At 33.6% G+C, this 15,760-nt stretch overlaps 1 pseudogene across 1 annotated transcript in view; it reads left to right on the forward strand.

Moving 5' to 3' along the window:
* LOC143234070 (putative G-protein coupled receptor CG31760) overlaps positions 1-15,760 on the forward strand; it is a 112,601-nt pseudogene that overhangs the window by 62,684 nt on the left and 34,157 nt on the right. The window contains exons 2-3 of the transcript XR_013018506.1: positions 3,352-3,526; positions 5,001-5,211. The product of XR_013018506.1 is annotated as a putative G-protein coupled receptor CG31760 (transcript). The remainder of the gene's footprint in view (positions 1-3,351; positions 3,527-5,000; positions 5,212-15,760) is intronic.

Raw genomic sequence — 15,760 nt, forward strand, 5'->3', positions numbered from 1 at the left:
GCCAGGAATTTTAGAGTTTACCAAGCTACAGACAAACAATCAAACTAGAAAAAAGAATAAAACTTGTTTGCTATGTGTTATATCATGGTCAACACAAATAGATAATGTTTTCAAATAATGTATATATACACCTCATTTAAAGTTGATTAATATTTTTAATGGATTGAATGATAAAATTGTCTAAAGGATAAATGTGGAATATTTTATGTATTTGTGGTTTAAATGATATTGGTCAAACGTACAGCAACTTGAAATTTAAAACAAGAAAACATTAAAATATAGTTAGAACAGAATGAAATTATTTAAACGTGTGAAATCAAAGAGCGAATTAAATGTCAGATAGTTATTAGGAATTATTGAAAATAAAATTATTAATTTTAATAACAATTTACGTCTAGATGTCATATATTTATATTGTTACTGGTCACATGGAAACATTGGTGTCGTCTTATTTATTGTGTGTTCTGAATGTCGCGCAAAGCTACTCGAGAGCTATCTGCGCTAGCCGTCCCTAATTTAGAAGTGTAAGACTAGAGGGAAGGCGGCTAGTCATCACCACCCACCACCAACTCTTACGCTACTCTTTTACCAACGAATAGTGGGATTGACCGTCACATTATACAGTCTACACGGTTGAAGGAATAAAATCAAATCTAAAATATTATTTTAATTACCTCCGATTTTAATCCAAACGGAACAAGTTAGGAGAAATGTGATCTCTCCTTCAGTTCCCTTAGTAGTTATCATAGAATATAGTTTGGTATTGCTGACGAAATTACATGACAGTAAATCAGGGGTTAGCTACGGATAAATAGTTAACAAAAAGGTTACAAATACAACTATTACTGCAACGAGCATCAATATCAAGGTTGGAAATTATTGGAATAGTCAGTTATATTTTTTAAAAACAAATCACAGAACTGAGTTGGAAAGTCATTTGATTTATGAGCTAGATCATGCGTCTCTTTAATAATAATAATAGTTTCACGCATGGGCAGAATAGAAAATTTATATAAGACTCTGAGCACTTATCTTTAGCCAAAGTCCCTATAAAGTGTTGTTCAGGCTGAAAATTCCAAGTTTATTGAACTTCCTCATAACCAAAGTGCCAAACTGAGAAAAAAAAGTTATACCTGTGAACATATTTTCTTCGTGCGTCCTACTTCTCTAACTTTCCTTGTCCCACCCCGCTAGTACAGCGGTATTACTTCGGATTTACAACGCTAAAATCAAGCGTTCGATTTCCCTCGGTGAGCTCAATAAATAGCCCGATGTGGTTTTGCCATAAGAAAACACCCACACTCTAACTTTCCATCATATTAGGTTCTACTCGTTCAAGCTTAAAGTAGCAATTTTATTAAATTGAATCACTATATTTTTAAATATTTTATTCTGCTGTTTTACATTCAGTTTCACATAACCTTCACACATAGACTTATGAAATAAAAACTTCTTGATATATATTCATCATCATAAGGAAAAGTTAGCACTCTATAAATATTTAAAGTTACAACGTTAAATACTAAATAATCTAATACCAACTTCTAATGCGTTGGTGGCAAAAGAAAAAGTACTCAAGAGTTAGCGGTGTATCACTACTAAATTAGGGACAGTAAGCGCAGATAGCCCTAATGATCGCACACAGATAGATACAAATCAGTTTCCTTCTCTTCTTTTATCTTCTCAATGCACTTATTTTAATTCAATAAGCATATGGTATCTGTCTGTCCTGTACCTCCACTGATCTTGTTTTTTGTTACTAGTTCCTGTCATACATTTGTTTTATTTTTCTTTTCTTAATATTGAAATGTGGGGGGGACTTTCATTAAATATCCAGTATAAAAACACCATTGTATTAGTTATGAACTGATTGCTACAAAGGTTAATAAATCTGATACATTTGCGGCTTATTTGCTCTGTATACTAGAAACAATAACCACTTATACTTTATTGTCGTCATCTCAAAGCCCCCACCAATCGAACATGTATCTTAGCTAAATAACACATAAATTCTCAGTTTCAGACACATGTTACAGAGTACATTGTACAACCTCATTGAAGCAACGTTAAAAAGTAAAAATATAATACATAAATTGATATTCAAATTGTTTAAATTTAAAGACATGTGTGTATTTTCTTATAGCAAAATGACATCAGACTATCTGCTGTGTCCACTAAGAGGAAAGAACCCTTGCCTTTATAATTGTAAATTCAAAGACTTGCTGCTGTCCCACAGGGAAACAAGAAGATATGAAGACCAATGCAAAACAAATACGCTAGAGGGCGCCTTAGATATCCTATCTGTTCAGATTACACCCTGTGCATCCCCCACTTCCAGATTCAGATTCCAAACTGATATAAAAGTCTATGAAAATGCAAATAAAGTAATTATTAAAAACAAACAAATCGGAGAAACTGTATTTGTTAAAACGTTTGATTATATAATGCATTGTTATATGATTGATGAATTAATATACAGCGAACTATAATATAAGTGAATATGAGTTAATTGGTTTTATATTTTTCTCTTTTTTTCCTTACGACCTTAATACCAACTAACAGTGTGAAATGATTTGACGAAAACATTTTATTACCTAGTCAAACTATCTCAGAACTCTCCCAATTAGTATGAAGTCAGCCGGAATTTTTGTAATCCAAGAATGTCTTTTTTTTTTTTTTTACATTAGAGTGGCTGGCCCAACCAGTAATCATATAGGACAAGCATGTACGGCAACAGGGATTCGATCTCGTGACCCTCGCTTTACGAGTTGACTGTCCTAACTACCAAAACATGTTAGGCTCTTGATTGCTGTTGTATTTTCCAAAATTTGACTTAGCCAAGTACATGTAATTAGAACGTTCTACTTGCAATATGCCGGCTGCAGATTCGATTATCCTTCACCTAACATGATTGCTTTTCAGACAAGGATGCGTTACCATGTTACAGTCAATCCCATTATTCTTAGGATAGCGGTATGTAGAGTCGCCTAGCTGCCTTCCCTCTAATCTATTACTGTTAGATTAGAAACCAGACCAAACAAGCCGAATATTATAGCACCCATACTGTATCAACTTCTCCCTTATCTGTGCTATGTTGTTGAACCGAATAATCTGGAGATTTAAATATCATCAATAAAAGGTTATTAACAATTTCAAAGGTAAATTAAAATTTATATAAGATGATTAAGGTAAAAAAAATGTTGAAGATACACAGCTCACGCCTTGCGTTATTCTGTCTTTAAATTAGATTATTGATTTTATAATAAATAAAGAACATTTAATTAAATCAATAGCGTCTTTCCAATTTATTTAATTTGCTTTTTTTTGTAAATGGTACATTTCCGAATGTAGTGGAATAATGAAAACATTCCAAAGGATGAAACAAGAGTTCTGTACTCGGCTGGTTTCGGCACCTCTAGCAGTCGTTGCTATGGCAGTATTGTGGACAGCAGTGGCGCCGCTTGTGGCTGAAGGCTGTTTACAGTGTAAACATAAGCCAATACGCAAGAGAAACGATACATTTCCGGTAAGATTTGCTTTTTCTTTGCAGTAACTTAATTTATCGCACTTATTAGTACGATCATTGAATAGTTTGAAGTTAAATTATTATTAAACTGCTAAAGTTTGATAATTCCATTCTTAAAGTTCATACACACATAGTTCAAATCTAACTTCACATAAAAATTCATGTTGGTTATTGATTAAATATTTAGTGACTATTATTATTACTTGAACATAAGTCTTCCTAGTGGCACAGTGGTATGTCTGCAGACTTAAAACGCTAGAACCCGCGTTTCTATACCAGTGGTGAGCATAGCACAAATAGTCCATCGTGTAGCTTTGTGCATAATACAAACAAACTTAAACATAACAATAAATTAGGCAATAATTTGCTACGTGGACAGTTTTAAATGTGTTTGTATCACATATATAGATTTTATTTGTTTACACATAATGTGCTGAAAAGCCAGATCACAGGTCACCATGGTTCATGCACATCTCTCCCAAACTTTCAACTGCGGACTGGACATCTGCAGCAGTAGCTACTTTTAACGGAATACCAGGACTGATGACATTAAAAAAAACTTTAATAATAAATATTTATAAACTTGGTTACTCTAATGCAATTTTGTATATTTATATATAAATGTTATTACACTTCACTCAATCAAAACCTCCTGGAATTGGGGCCGGATAGTTAGATAGCTCCACTCACAACCTGTTGCAGGTTTGAATCACGGTCTGGAAAATGCTCACCTTTTCAGTGGGTGGCAGTATTTTCCACGTTTAGTAGGTAAAAAGTATCCCAAGAGTTGGCATTGCTTGATGTTTTCTAATTGCTTTCCGTCTAGTCTATCACTTTTAAACTAGGGACGATTCGCACAGATAACCATTGAGTAGCTTAGCCACAGAATTAATAAAACAAACAAGTCATTTTATATATTTTTTATATGTATCATATAAGTCATATATATTTTTACGCATGCTCGGTTTGAGTTTTCAGTGAGGCTTAGTTCGACTTACTTTTCCTCTCTAAATTTGTTTTCTTCCTAGTGTTTACAAGCGTACAACAATTGAAGTATAACAAATCAGGTTATATATTGCTTTGTATATGATTAAGAACCTGAATCATTTTAGGTCTTTTAAAATTACCCATCGGTAATTTAAAGTTAAGAAGCTTAAATGAACTATAATTAAGTGAAGTTGTTATAGCAGTCTGAAACATTTCAAACTGCTACCCGTGGATGACAGGTTAATGATGCTGTAAGATCGCACTTTCTCATAAATATGTCTGTCATAAATTTGTGGTTCGAATAACAGGTGAGCTGATACGAAGATTTATTAGAAAATTATTTAAACGCTAATTAGAGTAAATTTTGTACATATAATTTGATGAGTTGTTGCCATATTGTTTGTAGACTTTTGCGGAGTGTAACGTTCTAAAATACACTGTTATATAGTTTAAATAACTATAAACAACGTTTTTTCCATTGGTTTAGAATAACAGAGAAGCAGTAAAAGGAACAATGAATAATTTGGACAGAGTGCTTCAGATGGTCGACGAAGTAGCTAATTCAAACTATTGTGAAAACAACAAGAAATATCGTTCTCTTCCTTTAGAGATGCCGACAAATTTGTTTGATATTGTTCGTCAGAAGGTGGATTTAGTTGCTAGGGTTTTGGAAGGGTATTTCCCACATAAAAATGAAGGTAGGAAATAATTACATATTACAATACTTAAAGCACATATGTATGTGTTTGTACATGATCTTCTGACAAATAACATTTGAGGCAAATGCTAAGGGCAAAGTTCCAAGTAACCTATTCTAATAGCAAGGCAAAACATTTTTCAACGATGATTGCAAACCTGAGTTATTTTAATTGCGTTAGAAATCACCTCATAATATTCTAATTAAATTAAAATGAACAAACGTTTTATTAATAATTAAATGTAAGATCAAATGATAAGCTTCCTTTTCTTACTATTTCTTTGAATAAATTAACTCTATTATCACTTTTTTGCTGCCGAATATACACAATTACATTATTTTCGGTTTGTGATCAACCAATATAGGTAATGAGAAAACAGGTAGTAACGTGGCAGCAAATATCAGGTCATCCCATAAGTACTGTCCGAAAATTTAATACAGAAAGTGCATCATCATTTCTCTCTTTGTAGAAGGCCTTAATGACTAAAATGTGTAGCAGAACGTGTATAAAAATGTTCAGACAAATAAAAGAAACTAATCCAACTTCACTTTTTCGGATCATTAATCAAATAAACCCTTATGAAGATGGATGTGTCTGAGGAGCACATTAAGCATATAATGCTTTATGAGTTTAACAAAGGCAATAGTGCAGCAGAAACTACACGAAACATTCAAGGTGTTTATGGTGCAGAGTCTCTCAATGAAAGAAAATGTCTAAGGTGGTTTCAGAAGTTCAGGTGACTACAGCTTAAGTGATGCACCACGTTCAGGTTGTCTTGTTTAGTTTAATGATGACTTGCTGCTGGCTGCACTTGATGAAGATTGTGCTGCAACAGTTGAAGAACTATCACAGAAACTTAATTTAACCCATTATACAGTCTACCACTGTCTGCAACACCTTGGAAAGTGGGTCCCCATGATTTGATAGAAGCCAACCTTAGAGTAAGAGTGAATATTTGCACTTCTCTGCACTCTCGTAAACGTAACTCACCTTTTATCGAACACGTTAGTGACTCGAGATAAAAAAAATGGATATTTTATAAAATATTAAGTGCCGCAGACAATGACTCAGTGGAAGTAACCTGGCTAAAGCAAATCCTAAAATGGACCTCTACACCAGGAAAGTTTTGTTGAGCGTTTGGTGGAATATTGTTGGTGTGATCCACTTTGAGTTGCTACCACTCAATGTAACGATTACATCAGACTTCTATTGTTAACAGTTAAAGTGTTTGAATGTTGCACTGAAAGAAAAGAGGCCTGCTTTGATCAATCGTAAAGGTGTTGTGTTACACCAAGATAATGCACAACCCCATACAGCAAGGATCATATTTACAAAGATTGAAGAGCTAGACTAGTTTGCAGAACTATCTCGATGGATAAGAGCTTGAAACACATGAAGATGTCAAAACTACCCTCTCCACATTCTTTTCCTCCAAACCCCAATAATTTTATAGAATTGGAATTCAGAAGCTTGTGAATCATTGGCAAGAAGTAATTAATAATAATGAGACATACATTAATGATTAATTAACATTAAAAGCGTTTGAAATCCTTTCTCTTTTTCTAAATCTAAAATCGGACATTACTTAAGGGATGACCTGATAATTTCTCGAATTTATATAAATATTAGAGTCCTGTCTTTTGCATGTCTATGTAACTAACTTGCAGGGTGTGGATGGGTCTTCACCAAAATTGGTATGGAAGCTCATTAATTCTCATTCAGGGGTACATACAAATTTTCAGTACGCATTTTACATTTTACTTATGGACTTTTTTTTTACAATTACACACAAGAGCTGGTTAGTTATAATTAAGCACGAAGCTACACAAAGGGATGTTTACGCTCTGCCCACCAGAGATATCGAATCCTGGTATCAAGCGTTGTAAGTCAGCAGACATACCGCTGTACCACTGGATGACTACATATAAATGAAGTAACCTTTTATGCCCCTCATGTAACCTTTCATTAATCATGAATTTACATAATTTCCGTCCAGGTGAAAGGTACTCTAACTAGTTGTTTACAATCTATAATAATAATACTCAATTATGTCTGTCCTGAAAATACACATGCGCGCGCACTTCACTTCAACGGATCTGAACAAAAAGAGAATGTAAATATAATTTAATAGACGTCATTATGTGTAATAGCAGAACGTAATAGTAGAAATCGTGGTGAAACAAAATGGCGGCCATAAAAACTGCCTGTTTGAAACCACCTTTAAAATGTCTGAATATTAACAACGACCTTTTGTACTTACAAAGACACCTAAGTCACTATATATAGTGAATTAAAATTTCACTATTTTAACGAATTATCTCCTAAGTAAGAATGTAAGTGACTTTTTCAGACAAGCGTACAGAAAAGAATGACGAAACTTATCGCTCTAATTATTTCACAAATCTCTTCCATTTGAAGTCGTAATGATTCCTTTCTTGTATTGGAAAGGATACTAATATATATATGTGTGTATATATATATATATGTGTGTGTGTGTGTGTGTGTGTGTTTGTATGTGTATATAGCGCATATAAGTAGATTTAGTTTATAAATAAACAAAAGTAGGGAATTATAACACATAATCTGACTAGATAGGGAATGATAACACATAACCTGACTTATCTAGTCATTATTTCTTAGTGACATAAAAAGTTTTAACGATACAGAAGTATAAAAACAATAATCAAACCCACAGAAACAGAGTTACTTTACATTTAATATTTTTAATTAATACATTCTGCAAAATATTTATCACTTAAATTATATTATAACATTTATGAAGTTAGGGAGAAAGTGGTGAACCGCACGTGGAGCGTATGAATACTACATTTTAATAATCAGAATCAGTACTTTGGCTTGTCGGTGATCCAGGGTTAAAATTTAGAACTTATAACGTCAAAATCTGGGATTCCATTCTTCTCGATCGACAATGTGCAGATAGCTCATAATTATATAAAAAACTTTTATATTTTTCAACAACTGCAACATTTACGCGCCATTTCGTGTGGTGATAAATTTATGCTATTATATTTCAATACAGCGGACTGAAAGCAATGTGAACGGACAAAAAGGTCAGACCATGAAGCAGAACTCGTATTCAGTTATATGCCGCACTGTGAGGCCAGTCTGTCTTGCTCAACACGGCTCAATGACTATCGTGCCTGACTGTGCTTTCGCAATTTCGAGAAATTCGAGCCCAATTACTGCCGCAAACTGTCGCTCCGAACCTTACTGCTGGTGATATCATAAGTATGATAATCATATCCAACTATTCAATTAAGTAGTCCACGAGTTGACGGTGAATTGTGTTGACTAGCTGCTAACTCTCTAGTTTGTTACTTCAAAATTAGGGATGGTTGACACTGATAGCCCTCTAGCAGCTTTCTACAAAACTCAAACTCTATTAACAAACCCTTCATGCAACTCATTTGACTGGAATATTATAGTCTTTCTTTTTTCGTCATGTGTTGACCAGTATTCATTATGAGATACGCACATATGACGTATGTAAGGAAACTGCTAGTTTTGTATGACTTGTCCTAATGTTTTTTCCAAGTTTAAACATCCCATTCACGGGATCACCGATTCTTTTGATCTTGGTTATCAATGTTGATTACTGTTTCCTCAATGACGCTGTCGCCCCCTCATTAAGAAACTTACTGTTTCAGTTTAGAAATCTAGATCTTTTATAAACGGCTCGTACTTTTTAAGTAATTACTTAAACTGTTCTGTGTTTGGCTACATAATGCTTTCCAAAGTGTGTTCATTATTATTCTTGCCATCAGCTCACAGTCTTTGCCAGAGACTTTTGTTGTGCTGGGTTGCTGAATTTTCTTAACTGGAAAATGTAATTGCTGTTTTTGTCATATTTAGACATCTTATCATTGGTAGGACAGCTACGTCTTGACTCTTCTTAAATAACTTTTTATCAAGTGACCTTGCGGTTTGATATGAAAGCTCTTCTCTTAATACGTCCCAAGATATTGTGCTATAAAATTATTCTTAAGGGTATTTCAGATTCCCTGACTGCATATGGAAACAAGATGGCCTATCCACCGTAGAATATATTTCTTGTTGCTCTCACAGACATGTCTGTTCATAAGGATTTGTTATCATTAGAATTGTGCAGTTATTTGTAACTTGTATGCTCGTGACACGTGTTGGAATTGATCTAAGGTAATTCCAATCGCGTTGTAACACCTACCGTTATTTGAAGCTGCAAGACTAGCAAAATGTAAGCTTGATATGACTGTTTCACCCTCATATATCGCAGGCTTCTAGCATTTTACTTTTCTTTATCTATTTCTCAGGTATAAATCTCCTACAACACCAATTTCTTATTGTTCCGCAGTCTACTTCGTAGCGTGCAACAGCCAACTATATCAAACGAAAGTGCAACCTTGATATGTATATGACAACGTAAATGGACTAGCACGCCTTGGGACTAACCGAGTTCGCTCCTCTACTTAGAGTTTTCTCTATTCATACCAGTCGATTTTACATATAAAACCGAGGCATTATTATTACTGATTTAGTGCAGCAGTTTATTTAAACTGTTTTTATACCTAAGACGAGTGTTGAGTCCAATATTCTATGGACTGTCTCAGCCTCAAAGCCAATGAAAAACAGTACCGAAACCTTTCTTTAGCCGTACAAAGAATGGCTGTAGCTATCCTTGTGATACACAAGGTGAACGAAGACTTTTCAGATGTCACTAGGAAAAATACTGAATGACATCGATGAGCCTTTTATAATCGAAACACTGCATCTCTCTCAGTATATAGACACTCAATATTGAATATTCTCCAATGTGCTTCGCCATTTCTACAAGCATTTTACGTCATCGTATTTTGAGACCAAGTATATTGTGAAGTGCTGAGCTCAACTTTCCATAAACTAACGTCTATGCTAATATAGCATTACACGCTGTTATCAATTCTAAACCGAAACAGGTCATTTTGTTTTCACAATATCATCTGTATTAAAATGAAATTACAATCAATGTGCCAGGTACACGAGTCTTTACTGTAAGTCTTTCCAGTTGTTTGGTACAAATGTGTGTGTGTGTTTTTTAATGAAAATGAATCAAAAGATTGTTTAGTTTTAGTTTTCAGTTTGGCCTTGTTTTGATAGAACAGCTGCCTTACTGCACAGAATACAAGTATTGATTTATGTTCAGACCCCTGTCAATACTGTGAAGACTCTTCGCAAACATTCTACGAATCACATCCGGTAACAAATTATTAAACCCATTATTTTTGCTGGTGTCTAAGAACAAAATTTTACAATGTGCTACCTTGGCGTTGCCAACCACTGGTATCGAAACCCGATTTATAGCGTGTAAGGCTTCAAGTTTACCGCTAAGTCGTTAGGGGACAGCCGTTAGTAAATTGCAGTGGTAAAAGTTAACTGTTTACCAAGAGCACTTACTGGCAATCTTCATACACTGATTTCCATAAATATCTTCGGCTAAATAGATGAAGTTTTAAAGAAATGTTTCCAAGATAGACTGATATAAGTTTATTAAAATAAATGGTTCGGTATCAAACCATTTGAATGAAACTTGATATTTACTTACGTATATTTGTTAATAAAAAAATTAAGTTAATTTTTAAGAAGTTTTCGACCAAACGGTTATCAGTGGACTTTTGAAAACCAAACGATCTTCGGTTTAATAAGTTGGTTTAAATTGGTGTAAAATGATAACATTTCTTTTATATTAATTTTCCGTTCATATTGTTAGATGTAAATTATTCGATTAGTTTCATGACAAAAGAAATATGACACTTCAGTATTTGTGTAACAACACATCACATTAAAACTGATAACGGCCCGGCATGGCCAAGCGGGTTAAGGCGTGCGATTCGTAATCTGAGGGTCGCGGGTTCGCATCCCCGTCGCGCCAAACATGCTTGCCCTTTCAGCCGTGGGGGCGTTATAATGTGACGGTCAATCCCACTATTTGTTGGTAAAAGAGTAGCCCAAGATTTAGCGGTGGGTGGTGATGACTAGCTGCCTTCCCTCTAGTCTTACACTACTAAATTAGGGACGGCTAGCACAGATAGCCCTCGAGTACCTTTGTGCGAAATTAAAAAAAAACACAATAAAACTGATAACAGATGTCGTCAAATTACTTTTACTGGCTATAAATAGTAAGAAGGATACAGACAGCATTTTAACTGTACGCATTACATTATCCTTTCGTTTATTCCTAGAGCTGACCAAGTGAGTTGGGTTTACAACACCCAAGTCCTCGGTGTATGCGTTATTTATAACTACAAAGCGTGTCTTCAGAGTGAAAAAAAAACTCAGACTTTCAGTTGAATCATTAGCGAACATACACACTCTGAGCAATCTGACAATCTGAGTATAAAAGAGGAATAGAATTGTCTTTTGCTCTTAGGGAAATTTTTTGCGATAAAATTAGGTTACTGACCATGTGATATGTTTTCATGTCACTGGCTTGAAAGTGTGGTTCATATATCGGACATGCTGAGAAACTATTAATGAACGACGTAGATCACCTAAAGAAGTAAAACAACTTTTCCCAATGATAAGAATGGAATTTCGTAACACTGTGAGTTACTTTTCTCTTGCATTCGACACGCTTGTGAAGCTAACTTAAGCTCGTGTGACGTTGTAAAACGTTTTATGAATGTAAGAGGATGGATAATACTTTGAAGGTATGTTGTTTATTGTGCTCTCAGAAATCGCATTCTTTGTTAAATCAAAATCCCGATTGTCGCATGGAAACTTCCTCGTGGATTCAACTAAAGCTACACATAAAAAAAAACCAAAACAAGATGTATACGTTTCTGTATGAAAAATAGCACGTGACAATAAGAACTTTCTACCCCGGTAGCTGCATAAATCTGAAGACTTGTTACGCCAAAATCAAGTTTCGATTCCTGTGGTGGGCATAGTACAGAGAGCCTACTCGTACTCTGAGGGTCGTGGGTTCTAATCCCCGTCACACCAAACATACTTGCTCTTTGAGCGGTGAGGGTGAATCCCACTATTCGTTGGTAAAAGAGTAGCCCAAGAGTTGGCAGTGGGTGGTGATCACTAGTTGCCTTCCTTCCAGTCTTACATTGCTAAATAAGGGACGGCTGACATAAATAGCTCTCGAGTAGTTTTGCGCGAAATTCAAAACAAACCAAACAAATAATAAATATTTAATTTGTATTTTATAAATAAAAACAAACAAAAACAAATCAACTAATGCTTATTTCTTTGAAATACTAAAAAAATAGATACAATTGAGGAAATTAGTTCATATTACAGTAAAACCTCTCTAAGCCGGAAACTGCACAGGTCGAAAACCAGTACAAGCCGGAAATATCAAAATTTTGTAGCATTATCTTAAGATTTCTCCTAAAAAGGCCTTCTATATGCCGGAACCTGCGCAACGCAGACGGAAAACTGTCTTTCACCTACCTTATCTATCGGCAAGTAAAGCGGAAAAATGTTTTTGATTAAATATTAGTTTCTTATTTAATTAATAATTTCTTTAAATATCAATAAATTATTTTTAATTACTAATTTCTTTAAATATTAATAAATTTTCAGACATTTTGTTACAGTAAGTATTGGTTAAATATATTCTGTTCTTTTTTCTGACGTCATTATTTTTGCAGTTAAATTAGATTCATGATTTGTAGAAATATATTTGTCTTTTTAGTACAAAATTCTACTCTTTAAATAATTCTCACAAAAAATAAATTCCTACCTTCCCTAATTTTAAAATTTAGGGAAAATTTACTTAATACCCTCATTTTAAAAAAAAAGCTACTAAATACCTCATTTTATCAAAAAAAAATTTTGTTATGACGATTCGAGTGAAATCCAAACACTGATTTAGAAGACTGATGCAGACGATTCTATGAACGCGGAAAGTTTTGTGAACGTTGACAAGAATATTTTAATAGCAACTGATGAAAATGATTTAAAATCTATAATAGAACCGCAAGATGGTAACAGTGTGAGAGATTCAGAAGACGAACAAAATGGAAAAAGGTAGTGAGGAAACAAATTTCTACTTCATCGCAAGTGTTAAGTTATATTAACGCTATCAAATTGTATGTAAAAATAAAGCTGAAAAATGAACTTCACGAAAGGCCGTAGAATTGGAGTTATCTTTTAACCGCATTAGAAAGCCCATTAAAAAAAAGAAACAGTTGAAATTGGACACTTTCTTCAAATAAATTTGATTAAAATTTTGTGCACTTATGTATATTTTGAATGTGTATTATTATTATTTTCTAATAAACACAGTATAAGAACTTTATTCACAAACGTCTTACTTTCTTTGATTCAAGCAAGTATAACGTTTCGCTCAAAAATTATATATATTTAAGGAAATGCATGTTCATTATATCTAAGCCGGAAAACCTGTTTAAACCGGAAATTTTACTCAGTCCCGTGCGATTCCACCTTAGACAGGTTTTACTGTGTTAGAAACACAAAGCATCGCAATGATAGGTCATACTGGAAATTTTATAATATGAAACAACCGAACGATCCTTCCTCGTCTGCTAACACTGTCACACTGTTAAGCCTAAAAACATTGCTTATATCACATAAAGATAACAAAATATAGAACACTTTATCTGCGACTTCTGGAAAAATTAATTTCAAGCTGATTATAGGATTGTACTTTTGTTAACTATAAGAAAAAAGTGAATCATGAAAATGTAATATTTAAGTTAAATATTGTAACTTCTTTATCTTGAATTATAAAAAAAAATCAAAACTGAAATGATCAATGCAGAATGTTTCTACCAGTGTTTAATGGTATAATATAAAGCGTTTGGTTGGAGAAAAACTTTAAACACGAAGATAACAAGTGAAAAACTGGACGTAACTGTTATCTGTATAATTAAAAGAGTAACGAGTATGCGTGCATGAGAAGCTTTTTAAAAACAATTAGTAACAGGTAAGTATGGATGACGTCACCATATGCGTAAGATATGAATGTGGGTGTGGATAGTATAATACATTGAAAAGGTAATAATGAACGAATCTGTCATTTCTCAAAGCTTCCTCTCAGACAAAATTGTTTTGTGTTAAGCTTCTGTGTGTGAAATGTTTCATTTGCTTAAATGCATTTAATGTATCGGTGCCGTCACTCCTTTGAGGTTTAAAACTTGACCCCGACAACCAGGTTTTTAAAAGCGTTGTTAGATAAGTCGATCGGTGTATCATTTTTGATCATACCATTCGGCTCAAAGTGTCTTTTGTACTAAAGGTGTTTAGTGGGTATAACAATGAAATAGGATTAATCTCACAGTAATTGAGACGCCCCGCACGGCCATCAGATTCGTTCTAACCCCATACTTAAGTAGTCTAGACAGATTACTTAGCCATTTTAATTGCTTTAATCACACGGAACTACCTTTACAGTTTATAAATCTTGTACAATCAAATATAAAACAAGATAAATAAAAAAATTGGCATTTAATCTTGCAACTAGGGATCTAAAAAGTAAGGAACAATAAATCCCTATTTGGCTCCATGGTGTTACCTAGAATCACATTTAGCAGAGTCAAAATTGATATTGATAGTTTGAGTAAATAATGTTTACAGTATTTTCAGCCTTATTTTCGTACTTTTTATTACGATGTACATTTATAAGTTTAAATTTCCAATTTGTTTCTCATCTTGTTTGCAGGTGTTTTATGCACAACAATGAGCCAAGGATTACTTAATACGATAGTTCACTTCATACGTTGATATAGTAATAAACATAGCTAGTATTTACTTGAAGTGGTGCATGATCATTTACGATAGCTGTTAACCATTTGATCGCATTAGTTTGAGATGTAAAATGTTAAACTGCAGCTGGAGATGTGTTTAAGAATATCATGAGCATTTATTGATTCTATGTAACTAAATTCTCTCTATATATAATGCAGAACAATAGGAAAACATATGCCTACATTAAGATCAATGTAAATAAACACGAAACCAGAAAGTACGAGAACAAAAACATCCTTTTCAAATAAAACATATACATCTAAAGCATCGCTTTAAATAAACCTTAGTGTCATCGAAGTAATAATTTTACGATTGTGTGTAATTAAATTCAATATTACACATACTCATTTTTCTTTTATTACTTCTTGACACTATACATAATATACAGATTGGGTCACTAAGGACACCGATAGCATATTGTACAAAGCATTGAGTATCTATCTACGTGTTACAATCATCTAATATTTATATTTTATTGGCTTGTAATTTCTGTTTCATCATGTACTTAAGCTTTTTCAAAGGAACACCATATACTTGTAAAAAAAAGCTAACTGTAAAGGGTAATGATAACATTCTTTGCACTAGAATTATGATTTTTATTTAGCTTATATAAAATATAGAAGAAGTAAATCGACTTCCCAGTACCCCTACGAATGTCACATTTTATAAAAATGTTAAGTACTACAGACAATGGCTCAGTACAAATAAAATAGCTAAGGCACACCCCGAAATAGGATAATCTTGTTAAACATTTGGTGGGATATTGTTGGTGTTAATATTCCACAAAACTCTG

The sequence above is a fragment of the Tachypleus tridentatus genome, chromosome 12 (assembly GCF_004210375.1).
Source record: "Tachypleus tridentatus isolate NWPU-2018 chromosome 12, ASM421037v1, whole genome shotgun sequence".
In the NCBI taxonomy this organism is placed as follows: domain Eukaryota; kingdom Metazoa; phylum Arthropoda; class Merostomata; order Xiphosura; family Limulidae; genus Tachypleus; species Tachypleus tridentatus.